At 38.5% G+C, this 14,510-nt stretch overlaps 1 long non-coding RNA gene across 2 annotated transcripts; it reads right to left on the bottom strand.

Annotated features, from left to right (window-relative positions):
• Positions 1–9,007: 9,007 nt before the first annotated feature.
• Positions 9,008–12,875, bottom strand: LOC124872893. Of its 2 annotated transcripts, none has more exons than XR_007039381.1 (4): positions 12,759–12,875; positions 11,543–11,778; positions 9,227–11,217; positions 9,008–9,079 (listed from the first exon to the last, which is right to left on the bottom strand). It is a non-coding gene; the product is annotated as an uncharacterized LOC124872893 (long non-coding RNA). The 2 variants fall into 2 exon arrangements; XR_007039380.1 differs by having other exon boundaries at positions 11,605–11,778.
• Positions 12,876–14,510: the final 1,635 nt, after the last annotated feature.

Genomic DNA, 14,510 nt, shown 5'->3' with positions numbered 1-14,510 from the left:
GGGTTTGGTTCCCGGCCGGGGGTCTTTCTGCATGGAGTTTGCATGTTCTCCCTGTGCATGCGTGGGTTCTCACCAGGTACTCCGGCTTCCTCCCACAGTCCAAAGACATGCCTGTTAGGTTAATTGGTAACTCTAAATTGCCCTTAGGTGTATGAATGAGTGTGTGCTTGGTTGTTTGTGTGTTGCCCTGCGATGGACTGGCGACCTGTCCAGGGTGTACCCTGCCTCTCGCCCATAGACTGCTGGAGATAGGCACCAGCTCCCCCGTGACCCACTATGGAATAAGCAGTAGAAAATGACTGACTGACTGACTGGTTGAAATAGTGAACACCTTTACAAAACAAAAGATACACTTAATAGAGTGTTTTTGCTGATAATCTGTTACTGATATGGCTATCCATACATATTACACTGGATTAAAAGATCAGGAGAGCAGCTGCAATGCTTTAACCCTGAACAGGAAACTGCAGCTCCTGGGTTTCCATGTTGTTCAGTGCAATCTCAATTTGGCTTGCTCAGTCAGCAAAAAACATTTCTTGGAGTTACTTGAAGACTAATAAGAGTTCATTTACCACCTTGTAAGCAGTTTAAGGCATTGCTTCCTGAACAGCATTGCAGACATACAGGTCCTTCTCAAAATATTAACATATTGTGATAAAGTTCATTATTTTCCATAATGTCATGATGAAAATTTAACATTCATATATTTTAGATTCATTGCACACTAACTGAAATATTTCAGGTCTTTTATTGTCTTAATACGGATGATTTTGGCATACAGCTCATGAAAACCCAAAATTCCTATCTCACAAAATTAGCATATTTCATCCGACCAATAAAAGAAAAGTGTTTTTAATACAAAAAACATCAACCTTCAAATAATCATGTACAGTTATACACTCAATACTTGGTCGGGAATCCTTTTGCAGAAATGACTGCTTCAATGCGGCGTGGCATGGAGGCAATCAGCCTGTGGCACTGCTGAGGTCTTATGGAGGCCCAGGATGCTTCGATAGCGGCCTTTAGCTCATCCAGAGTGTTGGGTCTTGAGTCTCTTAACGTTCTCTTCACAATATCCCACAGATTCTCTATGGGGTTCAGGTCAGGAGAGTTGGCAGGCCAATTGAGCACAGTGATACCATGGTCAGTAAACCATTTACCAGTGGTTTTGGCACTGTGAGCAGGTACCAGGTCGTGCTGAAAAATGAAATCTTCATCTCCATAAAGCTTTTCAGCAGATGGAAGCATGAAGTGCTCCAAAATCTCCTGATAGCTAGCTGCATTGACCCTGCCCTTGATAAAACACATTGGACCAACACCAGCAGCTGACACAGCACCCCAGACCATCACTGACTGTGGGTACTTGACACTGGACTTCTGGCATTTTGGCATTTCCTTCTCCCCAGTCTTCCTCCAGACTCTGGCACCTTGATTTCCGAATGACATACTTTGGACCACTGAGCAACAGTCCAGTGCTGCTTCTCTGTAGCCCAGGTCAGGCGCTTCTGCCACTGTTTCTGGTTCAAAAGTGGCTTGACCTGGGGAATGCGGCACCTGTAGCCCATTTCCTGCACACGCCTGTGCACGGTGGCTCTGGATGTTTCTACTCCAGACTCAGACCACTGCTTCCGCAGGTCCCCCAAGGTCTGGAATCGGCCCTTCTCCACAATCTTCCTCAGGGTCCGGTCACTTCTTCTCGTTGTGCAGCGTTTTCTGCCACACTTTTTCCTTCCCACAGACTTCCCACTGAGGTGCCTTGATACAGCACTCTGGGAACAGCCTATTTGTTCAGAAATTTCTTTCTGTGTCTTACCCTCTTGCTTGAGGGTGTCAATAGTGGCCTTCTGGAGAGCAGTCAGGTCGGCAGTCTTACCCATGATTAGGGTTTTGAGTGATGAACCAGGCTGGGAGTTTTAAAGGCCTCAGGAATCTTTTGCAGGTGTTTAGAGTTAACTCGTTGATTCAGATGATTAGGTTCATAGCTCGTTTAGAGACCCTTTTAATGATATGCTAATTTTGTGAGATAGGAATTTTGGGTTTTCATGAGCTGTATGCCAAAATCATCCGTATTAAGACAATAAAAGACCTGAAATATTTCAGTTAGTGTGCAATGAATCTAAAATATATGAATGTTAAATTTTCATCATGACATTATGGAAAATAATGAACTTTATCACAATATGCTAATATTTTGAGAAGGACCTGTATATATTGAACAATTAAAAGCAGGCTGGGATGCTGAGGAGGTTGGTTTCAAGAGGATCATATTTAAAATGAAATATTCAACCCAGAGGAGGAACAAGATAGGTTTCAGTAAAGGACAGTACCAGGAGCCTATTGAACGTCCTCCAAATTATTCGAAGTTGGTAAATGATCACAATATGGTTGCTTTGATGCTAGAAAAAAATCTATCTGACCTACAGGGGTTGGACAATGAAACTGAAACACCTGGTTTTAGACCACAATCATTTATTAGTATGGTGTAGGGCCTCCTTTTGCGGCCAATACAGCGTCAATTCGTCTTGGGAATGACATATACAAGTCCTGCACAGTGGTCAGAGGGATTTTAAGCCATTCTTCTTGCAGGATAGTGGCCAGGTCACTATGTGATACTGGTGGAGGAAAACGTTTCCTGACTCGCTCCCCAAAACACCCCAAAGTGGCTCAATAATATTTAGATCTGGTGACTGTGCAGGCCATGGGAGATGTTCAACTTCACTTTCATGTTCATCAAACCAATCTTTCACCAGTGTTGCTGTGTGTATTGGTACATTGTCATCCTGATACACGGCATCGCCTTCAAGATACAATGTTTGAACCATTGGATGCACATGGTCCTCAAGAATGGTTCGGTAGTCCTTGGCAGTGATGTGCCCATCTAGCACAAGTATTGGGCCAAGGGAATGCCATGATATGGCAGCCCAAACCATCACTGATCCACCCCCATGCTTCACTCTGGGCATGCAACAGTTTGGATGGTACGCTTCTTTGGGGCTTCTCCACACCGTAACTCTCCAGGATGTGGGGAAAACAGTAAAGGTGGACTCATCAGAGAACAATACATGTTTCACATTGTCCACAGCCCAAGATTTGCGCTCCTTGCATCATTGAAACCGACGTTTGGCATTGGCATGAGTGACCAAAGGTTTGGCTATAGCAGCCCGGTCGTGTATATTGACCCTGTGGAGCTCCCGACGGACAGTTCTGGTGGAAACAGGAGAGTTGAGGTGCACATTTAATTCTGCCGTGATTTGGGCACCCGTGGTTTTATGTTTTTTGGATACAATCCGGGTTAGCACCCAAACATCCCTTTCAGACAGCTTCCTCTTGCGTCCACAGTTAATCCTGTTGGATGTGGTTCGTCCTTCTTGGTGGTATACTGACATTACCCTGGATACCTTGGCTCTTGATACATCACAAAGACTTGCTGTCTTGGTCACAGATGCGCCAGCAAGACGTGCACCAACAATTTGTCCTCTTTTGAACTCTGGTATATCACCCATAATGTTGTGTGCATTTCAATATTTTGAGCAAAACTGTGCTCTTACCTTGCTAATTGAACCTTCACACTCTCCTCTTACTGGTGCAATGTGCAATCAATGAAGACTGACTACCAGGCTGGTCCAATTTATCCATGAAATCTCCCACACTAAAATGACAAGTGTTTCAGTTTCATTGTCCAACCCCTGTATTTCCCATTAAAACTTTGCTCTGGTCATGTGTGTTTACCTTTAACATTAAAAGAATAGGTGTTTGCCAATTGTGTTTGTGATACAAATGAAGGTATTTCAAATTTTGTATCATTTAAAATAATTTCTATAGTTTAAAAAATTATAATAATCTTTATTTTTCTATATTATCCTGGGTTTGATGGTCAATCTCCCTTAACAAGTGTAATAAAATGCCATGTCTGGTATAAATTACATACTGTTTTACCATATTAATTTATGAAAAACTATTTGATGATTGTGTGCCAACTTCTTGAAGTTGTGTCCCATTTTGGATTTCAACCACTTCACCTTATGATTTTGAATATGGACCAAGGGGACCCTCAAAGTCTGAGGGTATCTGAGCCAGGTTCTGATGGTGGTCCGTTTTTGTCAAAAGGGAGTGGTTACTTTAAACTGTCGTTTTATGCCTGCTCAGAATGAGAAGAAGAAAAGGCAGATTTTTTAAAGATTGTCATTATATCATTGACTGAATTGAACTTGGACCAATTGGGCTCCTATAGAACTGCATGTTAATTTGATCTCTTTGTAGTGCCGTGAGAGAACATGTGTCACTGTATAAATACACTGAATTGAATTCACTTGAATTGGTTAGGGCTATATCAAGAAAATGAGGCTATGGTTTGAATAGCTGGGGCTGTAGACATCAGTTTAATGCTAAGATGACTACTATGACATTTGTAGCGAATGAGGATATCATCCTACGGCTAAAGGAAAAAAAAAAGTCAAACAATCCAAGCTTCTAAAAGCAACGGGAAAAGACTGTAACACGTCAACTAGTGCTGCCAGAACTTTTATGTTTTTGAGTCACAGAAATAGCTTGACTCTTCAAGTCATTATCTGGATTATGCTAATAGTTTATTGGCTCTGCCTCCATAATTATTACACAGAACTACACAGTTTTCCCATCATCAAGCTAAAGTCATGACCAAGGTCAAATGGGTTGCTTAAAATGAGCTCATACATTGTGGTTGTTATATTTTGCCAAAATAATCAACAAAGATGGAAAGAAAGGAACAAGTAGCAATCATGTTAAAGAGTGTTGGCAGTATCTCTTAAAGATTGGGTTTTTCTGCTGATATATAAATGTATTAAATAATGTAACCTACCAGAGAAAAAAACAGTTTCAGTTGAGGCTGCAAAGCGTTTCCCAAGTCATATTCCACATACATGTGGAAAATGTGAAAAGCACTAAATCAGAAGGAACTTGCATATACCAAGATTTGATGTGTTATAAATAAGACAGAAAGTCTCCACTGAATTGGTCACAGATCAGTCACTTTCTGACATGCACTGCTTTTCATTGATCTGAGAGAAACTAAATATGTCAGAATTGTGACTGAATGAGAACCCTTGTACTTTTAAGTGACTATCTTACTAGGTCAACACAAATCTGACTGAACTGTTGCAGTCACACTAACAAACACAAATTACACATAACTATCTTTCAAAGGAATATGTGAATGTGCGTAAATAAACGGCCCTGTTGAAACTCTTCACTTCCTAAAACCATGGTAATAAAACATGTTGATTTAGGAAAACTGTTCTAATGAGGATGCTTACATCTTACTAGATGTGCAGTGTGTTGCAGCCACAAACCTTAATGTGTTATATGTGAAAGATAATGTAGTATATGATTGTAAAGTAAAAGAAAAATGACACAATGCTTTCTATTTTTTTATGGCTAAAGATCCAAAAAGTCTAGTTTGCGTTACTTCTTGAGTCAATACCTTGTAGAACGTTTTTGGCTAGAATTTCTGAGCATCAATTTACACAGGATTATATTTAAGGATATCAGAGCAATGGTGGGTGAGTACAAATGCCACATTTTCCTTCCACTTTGCAATAATCCACTACATTGTGTTGGTTTTTTAAATGAAACCCAAATAAGATTTATTGGTGACCATGGTTGTATTGTTCAAGGGGTGTGAACGCTTTAGCAAGGTACTGTATGATTTGGTTTTCCATGAAGGTCAAATGTCACATGTATACCATGGCTCTCTTCATCTCTGTTGGGGCTAGGTATGAATAAAACTGTGATAAGAACTGAAATAGCAGTAACCAATATCTAAACAACTGTTTTTGCTTTCCCAGTTTTTTAAACCATTAATATCATACAGCATATGAGTCATATTTCCAACACCTGATTTCACAGTACCGCATCACCCCCACCCCATCTCCATGGCTCCATCTGGCAAAGTCAGTCACATATGTTTTGGGAAACAGCCTGTAGGTGCCCTTTGGAGGTACCCAAGCCTACTTAACCTTCACCGATTAATCCCCAAAACAGACAGACTGCATGATGCTAAACACACAGTATGCCATGACATCTCTGAGACATATACTGTACATTCTCATACATTAGGTGAACAGCTGAGAAAATGCACTGTCGCATGTGAACATGCTGAATATGTGTAGTTTTGCAAGGTTAGAGAATACTATTTAAATAAGAAACTAATACAACTTCTAACTTCATTCATGGGTGGGACAACGGACAAATATCTTTATGGCACCACAGGTCAGTTACTCAGATGAGGCTTGTTGTAGTTTTTTTCTTTCCTGTCCTCCAGTGCTCTCTCTCCCCTTTTCTCACTAATACACCTCTCCTCCTAACCTCTACAGCCCTTGGCTTTGTTGCTGCTCGTGTCACCCGCTGGGACAGACTGTCATCTACTTGCTAGCTCCCCGGTGGCCTTCCATTTGGAGGGCAGAAGGTAACAGAAAGAAGGGTTGGGGTTGTGAATTTGGGATTGATAAGGACAAGTAGATGCTTCTATATTCGCAGATTCCTCAAAACAGGCAGATGGGAGTGATTTCAGATGTGAACTGTAATTTCTCTGTTCTCACATTTGAGATCTTGTTGATTATTATTGGCCCTGTAAAGCCCTTTTGTGCAAAAGGTGCTATATAAGTAAACTTTACTTACATTCTACTTAGTTACTGTTTATAGAGCGGCTTTACTGTTACTATTTCCTCCCTCCGCACCAGCTTTTTGTCTGTAGTTGCGCATCATGAGCGTGTTTATCAAATACAGGCTGTTAATTGATATTTAAGATTGTTCACATCTGTCGTTTCAAATTCCATACTTTATCCGATTATTACAATTTCTAGATTATTCTCTGAATTCCACCAACATTATGAAAAGTTGAGCATTTTTCTTGAAGATATCTTTACAGTTTTCAAGTTTTATTTTCTACGATTTACAAATCAAGGCCCAATACAAAGCTGAAGTTGGCTTTCAGTTGCACAGTGTGGTTTTAGACTAGCAGAACTTACATCAGCTCTTTTACAGAATCTATACTACTAAGGCTTGTCAAATGAGAATGCAATACAATTGTTTTAAAACAGTGTGTGATCTTTAAACCTTTATTCTTTTTTCCAGGAATTAAAAAAAGTGCAATTTCACATTTGTTAGCTAGAATCTAATGCAGACCAGAAGCCCAAAGCACTTTTTGATTTTGCAGGTGCATCTTGCTTTGGGTTTACAGTCAGTAGTATAATAATGGTTAAAATCTTAAACAAAATTATAATGTGGTAAATCTAACACAAACTAATTTGAATTCAATAACATAATAATAGTTGTAAAATTGCACTTTATTTAAATTTAGATTTTAAAACACAGAATAATGTCTATAAATTTAAATATTCTGTTTTAGCAGACCTGGAAAATGATCATTTTCTGGACTGTGTAAGAACCCTGCATTTATACAGTATACATTGTTTGACTGGGTTGCTAAAATATTTTACACAATCTTACAGATTTTACCAATGTAAAAAAAGAACAGACTTATTGAAATGTTTCCATGAAAATTAGCTTCTAACTCCAGACAAATACTTTCCATTCAGTACCTCAGAAAAGTATTAATACCCTTTGAACATTTTTGTATTTTGTCAGATTTTATTGTATTTTCTTGGCATCTTATTTGACAAACAAAACATAATACATGGTTGTGAAATGGAAGGAAAATTCAATTTAAAGATACTTTATTAATCCAAAAGGGAAATTAAATATTGTTGTAATTCATGTTATGCAGTTTTCTTCTAGAGCTGTTGTAGATGCTGATGGCTGTGGGCAGGAAGGTTCTCCTGTAGCGTATCTGAAAAACGCCTCTGACTGAAGACCTTCTGCTGTTGTGTGAGAGTCTGATGAAGAGGATGCTCAGGTAATAGGAGATGAATGCAAACGCCTGTCACACTGTTAAGAACTTTATTTGTAAAAATACTTTTTTGGTATCAATTGCCTTTTATTTCACAAATGTTTGGTACTGAGTGTTAGTCTATTCCTTAAAATTTGTATGACTACTTTTGTAGTTAGTATGTATCCATCCATCCATTTTTTTATACCCGCTCCTTCCATACAGGGTTGCGGTGAAACTGGTGCGTATCTCCAGCGGTCTTCCGGCAAGAGGCAGGCTACACCCTGGACAGGTCGCCAGTCCATCGCAGGTCAACACAGAGAGACCAATTTACCTAAGAGTCATGTTTTTTTTAGCACTCTTTTGGGTACACACTCATGCACGGGGAGAACATACAAACTCCATGCACAAAGACCCCAGCCGGGGGTGGAACCCAAGACCTTCTTGCTGCAAGGCAACAGTGCTACCAACTGTGCCACCATGCAGCCAAAACATTTGTAAGTAGTAGAAACAAAATCCCAGAAAAGCTCACTTTTATTCTTTGATTTAAGAGTGAGCTGACCAGTTTTGTTAAAAAAAGATTCTAATGATTAGAAATGATTTACAGGAAGCAGTCATGTGGCTCAATGTGTCATGGGTCCTATTTTGAGCAATTGCTATAGCAAAAAGAAATGCTACTTTTAAATATTTCACAACTTGCAGCAGATGGCGGTCAGAGCTATCCCGATTGAAGAATCATGAAGGAATTGATGAGAAAAACTAACAGCTACACAAACCAGGGAAGGAAATCCAGAATGCTGCTATCTAAAATAAAATAAAAAATAAAATATACTTTGGTTCTATTTTTCCTCCAAGCTGAATTTCTGCAGCTTTACTTCATTGTGTTTAATGATAGCTTCCCAGTGCATATTGAACAACTGACAGAATTACACAAATTACCAAAACAAAGAATAAAGTAGTCCCTTCGGAGGAATGTATGTAAAGTCACAGTTTAAACTAGGAGAAGGATGCATGCTGGCTGCTGTATTAGTCTAATCCTCTGTGTCAAACGATCAGGACTAAATTAAACTTACCTGTGGCAAAAGACCACTGGTCCCTTCAAAAATTAAATCCCTGCTGACTCTTCAATTAATCATTGAGAGGTGACTTGTATCATTGCCTTTACTTGATCATTCTCAGAAATTGTTTACACATCCAGTTTACACATTGCTCCTTCTGAAAAACAAAAAACAGAACAAAATGCTATAAAGCTGAAAAGAAAATATTGTGTTTCTTTAATTTTAACTATAACATTAAATATTTTACACTTAATAACTGGCCACATAAGTTGACATCAACTTTATAGACTGATATGTATCAAACCTCTTCATGGTATCCCATGGTATGTTGAGGTCACAGTTGAAATGTATGTTCCTTGAGGAGGTTTTAATGCTAAGGAGCTGAGTAAGACTGATGTTTTCTGCTCAAGTGAAATAGTTAATTTCTTGAGGCTTTTGGTGCCCAATGTTGCCACCTGGAGATCATAAGAACACTGACATGAAATACATCATACACAACACTGACCATAGTGCGCCAAATAAATTAGCTCAAAAATATTACTTTATTTAAAGTCATTGTTCATTTTTATTCTTAAACTTTCTGCTGCTTAACTGAGACTGAGTGGGGGAACAGAGCTCAAGGTGAATTCAGTAGGGTTAATCTTCAGATTGTATAATAGTATGATAACACCTATATGAACACTTATTCTGGCAGGAATTGTGTCTTGGGCTGCCCCAAATACAATCAAACACACAACCACTTCACCGACCGACCAGTCTCAAAAATGTTTATTATGAGCCACGTAAAATTATACTGTAAAACCTATACTCCCCTGTTCTTGCTTTTCCTCCTTCACCGCATCGTTCTCCTCCCTACTCATATTGCTAAATATAATACCAGGACACTTCTCCAGGAACCTTTCTATATGTTCACATTAGAGGTGTCTGTGCTTTTCTTCCAAGAAGCCCTACCACAGAGAATACAAACAAAACAATCTATTTAAAAGAAGCCTGTGCACAACTAATTTATTTTATGTTTGTTTTTTGTGCAGAACCTTTTTCATTTCAGAAGTGGGCATGGTTCCTCTGGTTTGAGGCCAGTATGGCCAGGTCTCCATTAGATTCCCTGAAGACCATGTTGGCAGGCCTTGACACCAGACCCTTTAGCCAAGATGTTGAAGGAAAACTAACAGGCCATATGTGCACAAATTACACACATATTATGCACATATCATTCATTGACAGACCTGCCCATCAAAAGAAAGAGTTAAAATTGCCACTGTATTTAGGACGGCCAGTCAGTGGAAAGCAATGTCTTACAACTACTTTTCCTATTTAGAGTAAGATTTGTCTGAGTAGGGAGAGCAAGAGAGAGAGACAAAACAATGTGAGACTCATGCCAGATGTGTGAGGTGGCATCACTGTGTAAAAAGTGCAATCCTCAAAATGCCACTAAATTTTTCAAACTTCCTCTTGTACCTTGATGTGCTGCATACTAATGCTAGCTTTTAACCACCGATCACAATTAGCGGTGCTGTAAAGCAAACCCTAGCTTATAAGTTGTAAGAAAACACCAATCCATTGGCTCATAGAAATTTTATACTGCTAGATATATAACTTCCTGTAGCATGTTGTTGCGCTCCAATAGTAATCTTATACACAAAAAGCCAAGCCTAATGGCCCATTGCAATTAGAAACTGGTACTTTCCTCACTTCCCATAGCAGCTAGCTGTGCTGCAATACTAATGGTAGCTTTCATCTGTTTTTTTCTTCCTGGCCTCGATAATAGTTCTATTGGTAAGAATATATTTGATGACATTGAAGATTACGGAAAAAAGCATAGCATTTTCTTTACTGCTGCTGGTGAGAAGTTGCTGGGGAGTTAGGTGTTACATCTTTCAATGATCATAAGTTTAAACTGTCCTTACAGTCCAAAATTAAAATATTCACCATACAAGCTGTTGAAAAGCAGAATTACTATTGTAACTTTCAAATTCTACTGGCAAGTTGATGCAGTCATGTCTCACTTTACTATTTAAAACCATTATACATGATGGATTCTCAAGTGGATGAAAGTATAACTACATCTCTGATTACGTGAAACTATCCATCCTCCGCTGAGGGCGTACATCAGTGATTTTAAATGTATGGCTGCTGAGGAGTTTAAATAATTCACAGCCCTGTGAGTGTCAAAGTTGTGTTGCACACAGAGCGAAGTTGTGGGTGTTAGTATTTGACGTCCTCCTTTCTATCCGTGAGCTGGCGCAGAGCTGATGGATGACTCTCAATGTTGGTGCGTCAGTGTTATTCATCAAACTAATGTGGGAGAAGGAGAGAAAGAGACAGAGACTCATACAGGCCGTCTACGGTCAGAGATGCTTTCTCTGGCATTTTCTTTTACTTTCTTGCCAAAGCAATAATTTCTTTACAGACCCCTCCCATAGATAAATAATGAATTAGTTACTGGAAACATATCCCTTCACAGAGACAGGTTTCTGTCAGATCATGCTTTTAGTTTACAGATGGAAAACAGAGCAAAGAAAACAAGTCATGTAGAATGTACAACTACTGTATACCAGCACACCTCAACACAATGTTAAGAAAATAAAAGCAGATATTCTGGATACTGGTCAGTATTTACCCCAGACTGCTTAGATGATGTTTTCTCTGCAGTAGGCCGGTTTTACAGTTGTAAGCACTCACTTGACTCCCGGTCTTGTGATCCATCTCTGTGAAGTGCTGGTATCAGATGAGGAGGGTTGTATTTCGTCCTGATTGGACTGAACTCCTGATGAGCTCTGGTGTGACCCAGCTGCTAACCCAGTTAAGGTTTCCCCACAGTCAATTCAAACAGGACGGCAGAGGCTTTCTAGGGACCTGTGCCGGAAAGTAATCATTGTCTGCTGAGAATGACTGAGAAGGACATAATTTGACCAGAAGGATTGTTTTTTTTTCTTCTATAAACTGTCAAGCTGCTTTGTTAAGTCTGCATTGCCTTTGAACATTTATATAAGTCTGTGATCCATTGTTAGTTGGACTATAGTGCTACACAGTAAGGAAAGGCAACACAAGGTTATTTGATATGAACACACAAGACAATTTAAAGTGCTTTACAGAGAAAGAGGAAATAAATTAAAATATAAATTACATTTAAACACAAGAAAATGTTATGATGAGACTCATCCCCCCCTGTAACAAATACAAGTTAATCTGTGAGGCTTTAGCATGAATGACCTGGAACACTTAAAAAAACAAAACGATAATATTAATAGTTTTATTTAATTTTTATCATATTCCTTCTCAGCAGCATATTTGATAACCAAATATTATTATTAAAAATATATTATAAGTCAGCAGTAATAGGAGGGTTTAACCCTTTGTTGAACACCCATTAAAATACTTACAAATTAAACATTAGAGTGTTAATAAGAGAAAATAGCAATACCTTTTGTGATACTTTTCAATTTGTTTTTATTTTCATGCAGAAAATCAACAGTAATGAAATCATAAAGGCATATTTAATAAATTAAAATATTATTAAAAAATGTATTATTTCAGTGTGTGAAACATACAGTGTGGATTAATTACAAACTGACTAATGTTTTCAAGCCTTTAATTCTGTTAATTTTGAGGATTTTCTTCTTACAGCTAATGAAAACACAGCATTTAAGATCAGAGGATCTCACTGTGTGGAGAGGATCTGAAGGCTGCCCTCAAGAGTCTCTGGGAGCATAGGGGCAAGAACCCGCTGAGCATGTGTCATGTCATACTGTCATGTTTTGTTATGAATGATTCAAATGCAGAAATGAACTGAGCTGAAAAAAATGTTTTAATATATATAAATGGAAAGAACTTACATGAGAACACACTGACACGAAGCTTAGGAAGTGGACCGGTCATAGAAAGGCAGTTCAATGGAGCAACAGGGAGCATGAAGTAAACGGAAGGAACCAGTAAAGGATAATGACAGCCAGCAAGCTTAAATACAGGGGAAAAGAGAAGAAAAGGCTTGGAGACACAGGTAAGAGAGATCTAGGTAATTGGTAGTCGCAGGTGGATAGAATGAGCTTAATTGCCAAGGTGGCAGTGCAGAGAGAAGGCTGGGCAACTGAAGGAAGAATCTGGGAGTATACAGACATATGCAGAACACAAAATAAAGAAGGAACAGACAAATATAAAATTAAAAGGAAATAAGCCAGAATAAACATGGAATAAACTAGGAAACTAAGCACAAGGAATATATACAAAAACACCTAACTAAGGTTCACATTCCAGTAACGCAACAACCTTCAATCTATGTGGAGAGAAATTTGTTCCAATATTATTTCAATCAAAGAACGAGTTTCAAAAATGGAACTTTGAAAAACATCTCAATAAAAAAAAGGTTTGGAGAGTAATTTGCAACATGCATACACAATTTGAATCTACATTTTTGCGGTTTGCTTGTTTTTTCAGATTTTGTTTTTTCAAAATTTGTTTTGGAGTTTTACAAATTGCATTCCTTTCACAGATTACTTTCTCTACGTTTCTTGTCTCCAACCAAATATGTGCATAATTCGAAAACTATGTATCATTCTTACAGGTTTCTTACAGATCTTGTTTCTTTTGCATCACACTTACATGTTTACATACCTGAGTAACTTCAGGAAATACACAAAGCATATCACCCAAACATTTCACATAGGAAAAGGTTGGTTTGGATAACCTTTTCACTTAATAAATGAAAATCCTCTCAATTTATGTGATAGAAAGTGTGGCAAAAAAAGTAACAACAAAGGAGATCTGTAAAGGCTAAATTCTTTTCAAAGCAATATAATATAATCAGGACAGAAAGAATAAGAGTTGTGGTGGTAAATGTGGGTTGCTGATGTGCTGAAATGAAGAAGGAAATGAGGTTGGTAATAAAAAAGAGCACTAGCTTCAAGGTGAAGGGCGATCAGATTGATGGCAGCCTGGACAGTTCTAATGAACTGAACCTGTATTATAGTATGATGAGGTCAAGGTGACAGACCTCATGCTCTGTAACCACATCCTCCACATCAGGTCAGTTCAGTCAGTGTTGAAAAGCGTATTTTTTTGCAGAATTAGGAGATAGAAACAAGACCACAAGTAAGGTTTTGGACCAATAACAGAAAAATGTAATGTGGATAATACATCAAGCCTTCAGATAACTATTTCTTCCACACTTCCAGCACAAGTAATTAGTAAAATATTATCAGAGCTAACAGAGCTGTTGCCAATGCTATTAAACTAAGAAAAATATTTAAAGAATGTTCTCAGTTCATTTCCATCTGCTTCAGGTGTACTGTACCTGCTGGAGGTCCAGGGCTCATTAGTTTTAAAATAATACATAACAGGCTTGCAACTAAGTAACTGCGATCCATCATTGCAAATGAGCTCATTACATTATTCTTTCAGTAATTTTTTTTTTTCAAACTCAAACACTATAATTCTACTGTCGGTGCAGCTGCAGTGCATCAGCTCTCTCACTGCCTTGTGTTTAACATCTCAAGCTTGGCATTGCAAAGTTAGTTTAACGTTCTCATTGCAATGACAATTAGCAGATGGTGCTGGAGCAAATGAGCATGTTCTCATGGAGTGTTATCAAA

This window comes from Girardinichthys multiradiatus, chromosome 8, assembly GCF_021462225.1.
Source record: "Girardinichthys multiradiatus isolate DD_20200921_A chromosome 8, DD_fGirMul_XY1, whole genome shotgun sequence".
In the NCBI taxonomy this organism is placed as follows: Eukaryota; Metazoa; Chordata; class Actinopteri; order Cyprinodontiformes; family Goodeidae; genus Girardinichthys; species Girardinichthys multiradiatus.
The sequence above is the reverse complement of the archived record's forward strand: the minus strand, read 5'-3'. Positions and strand labels throughout refer to the sequence as shown.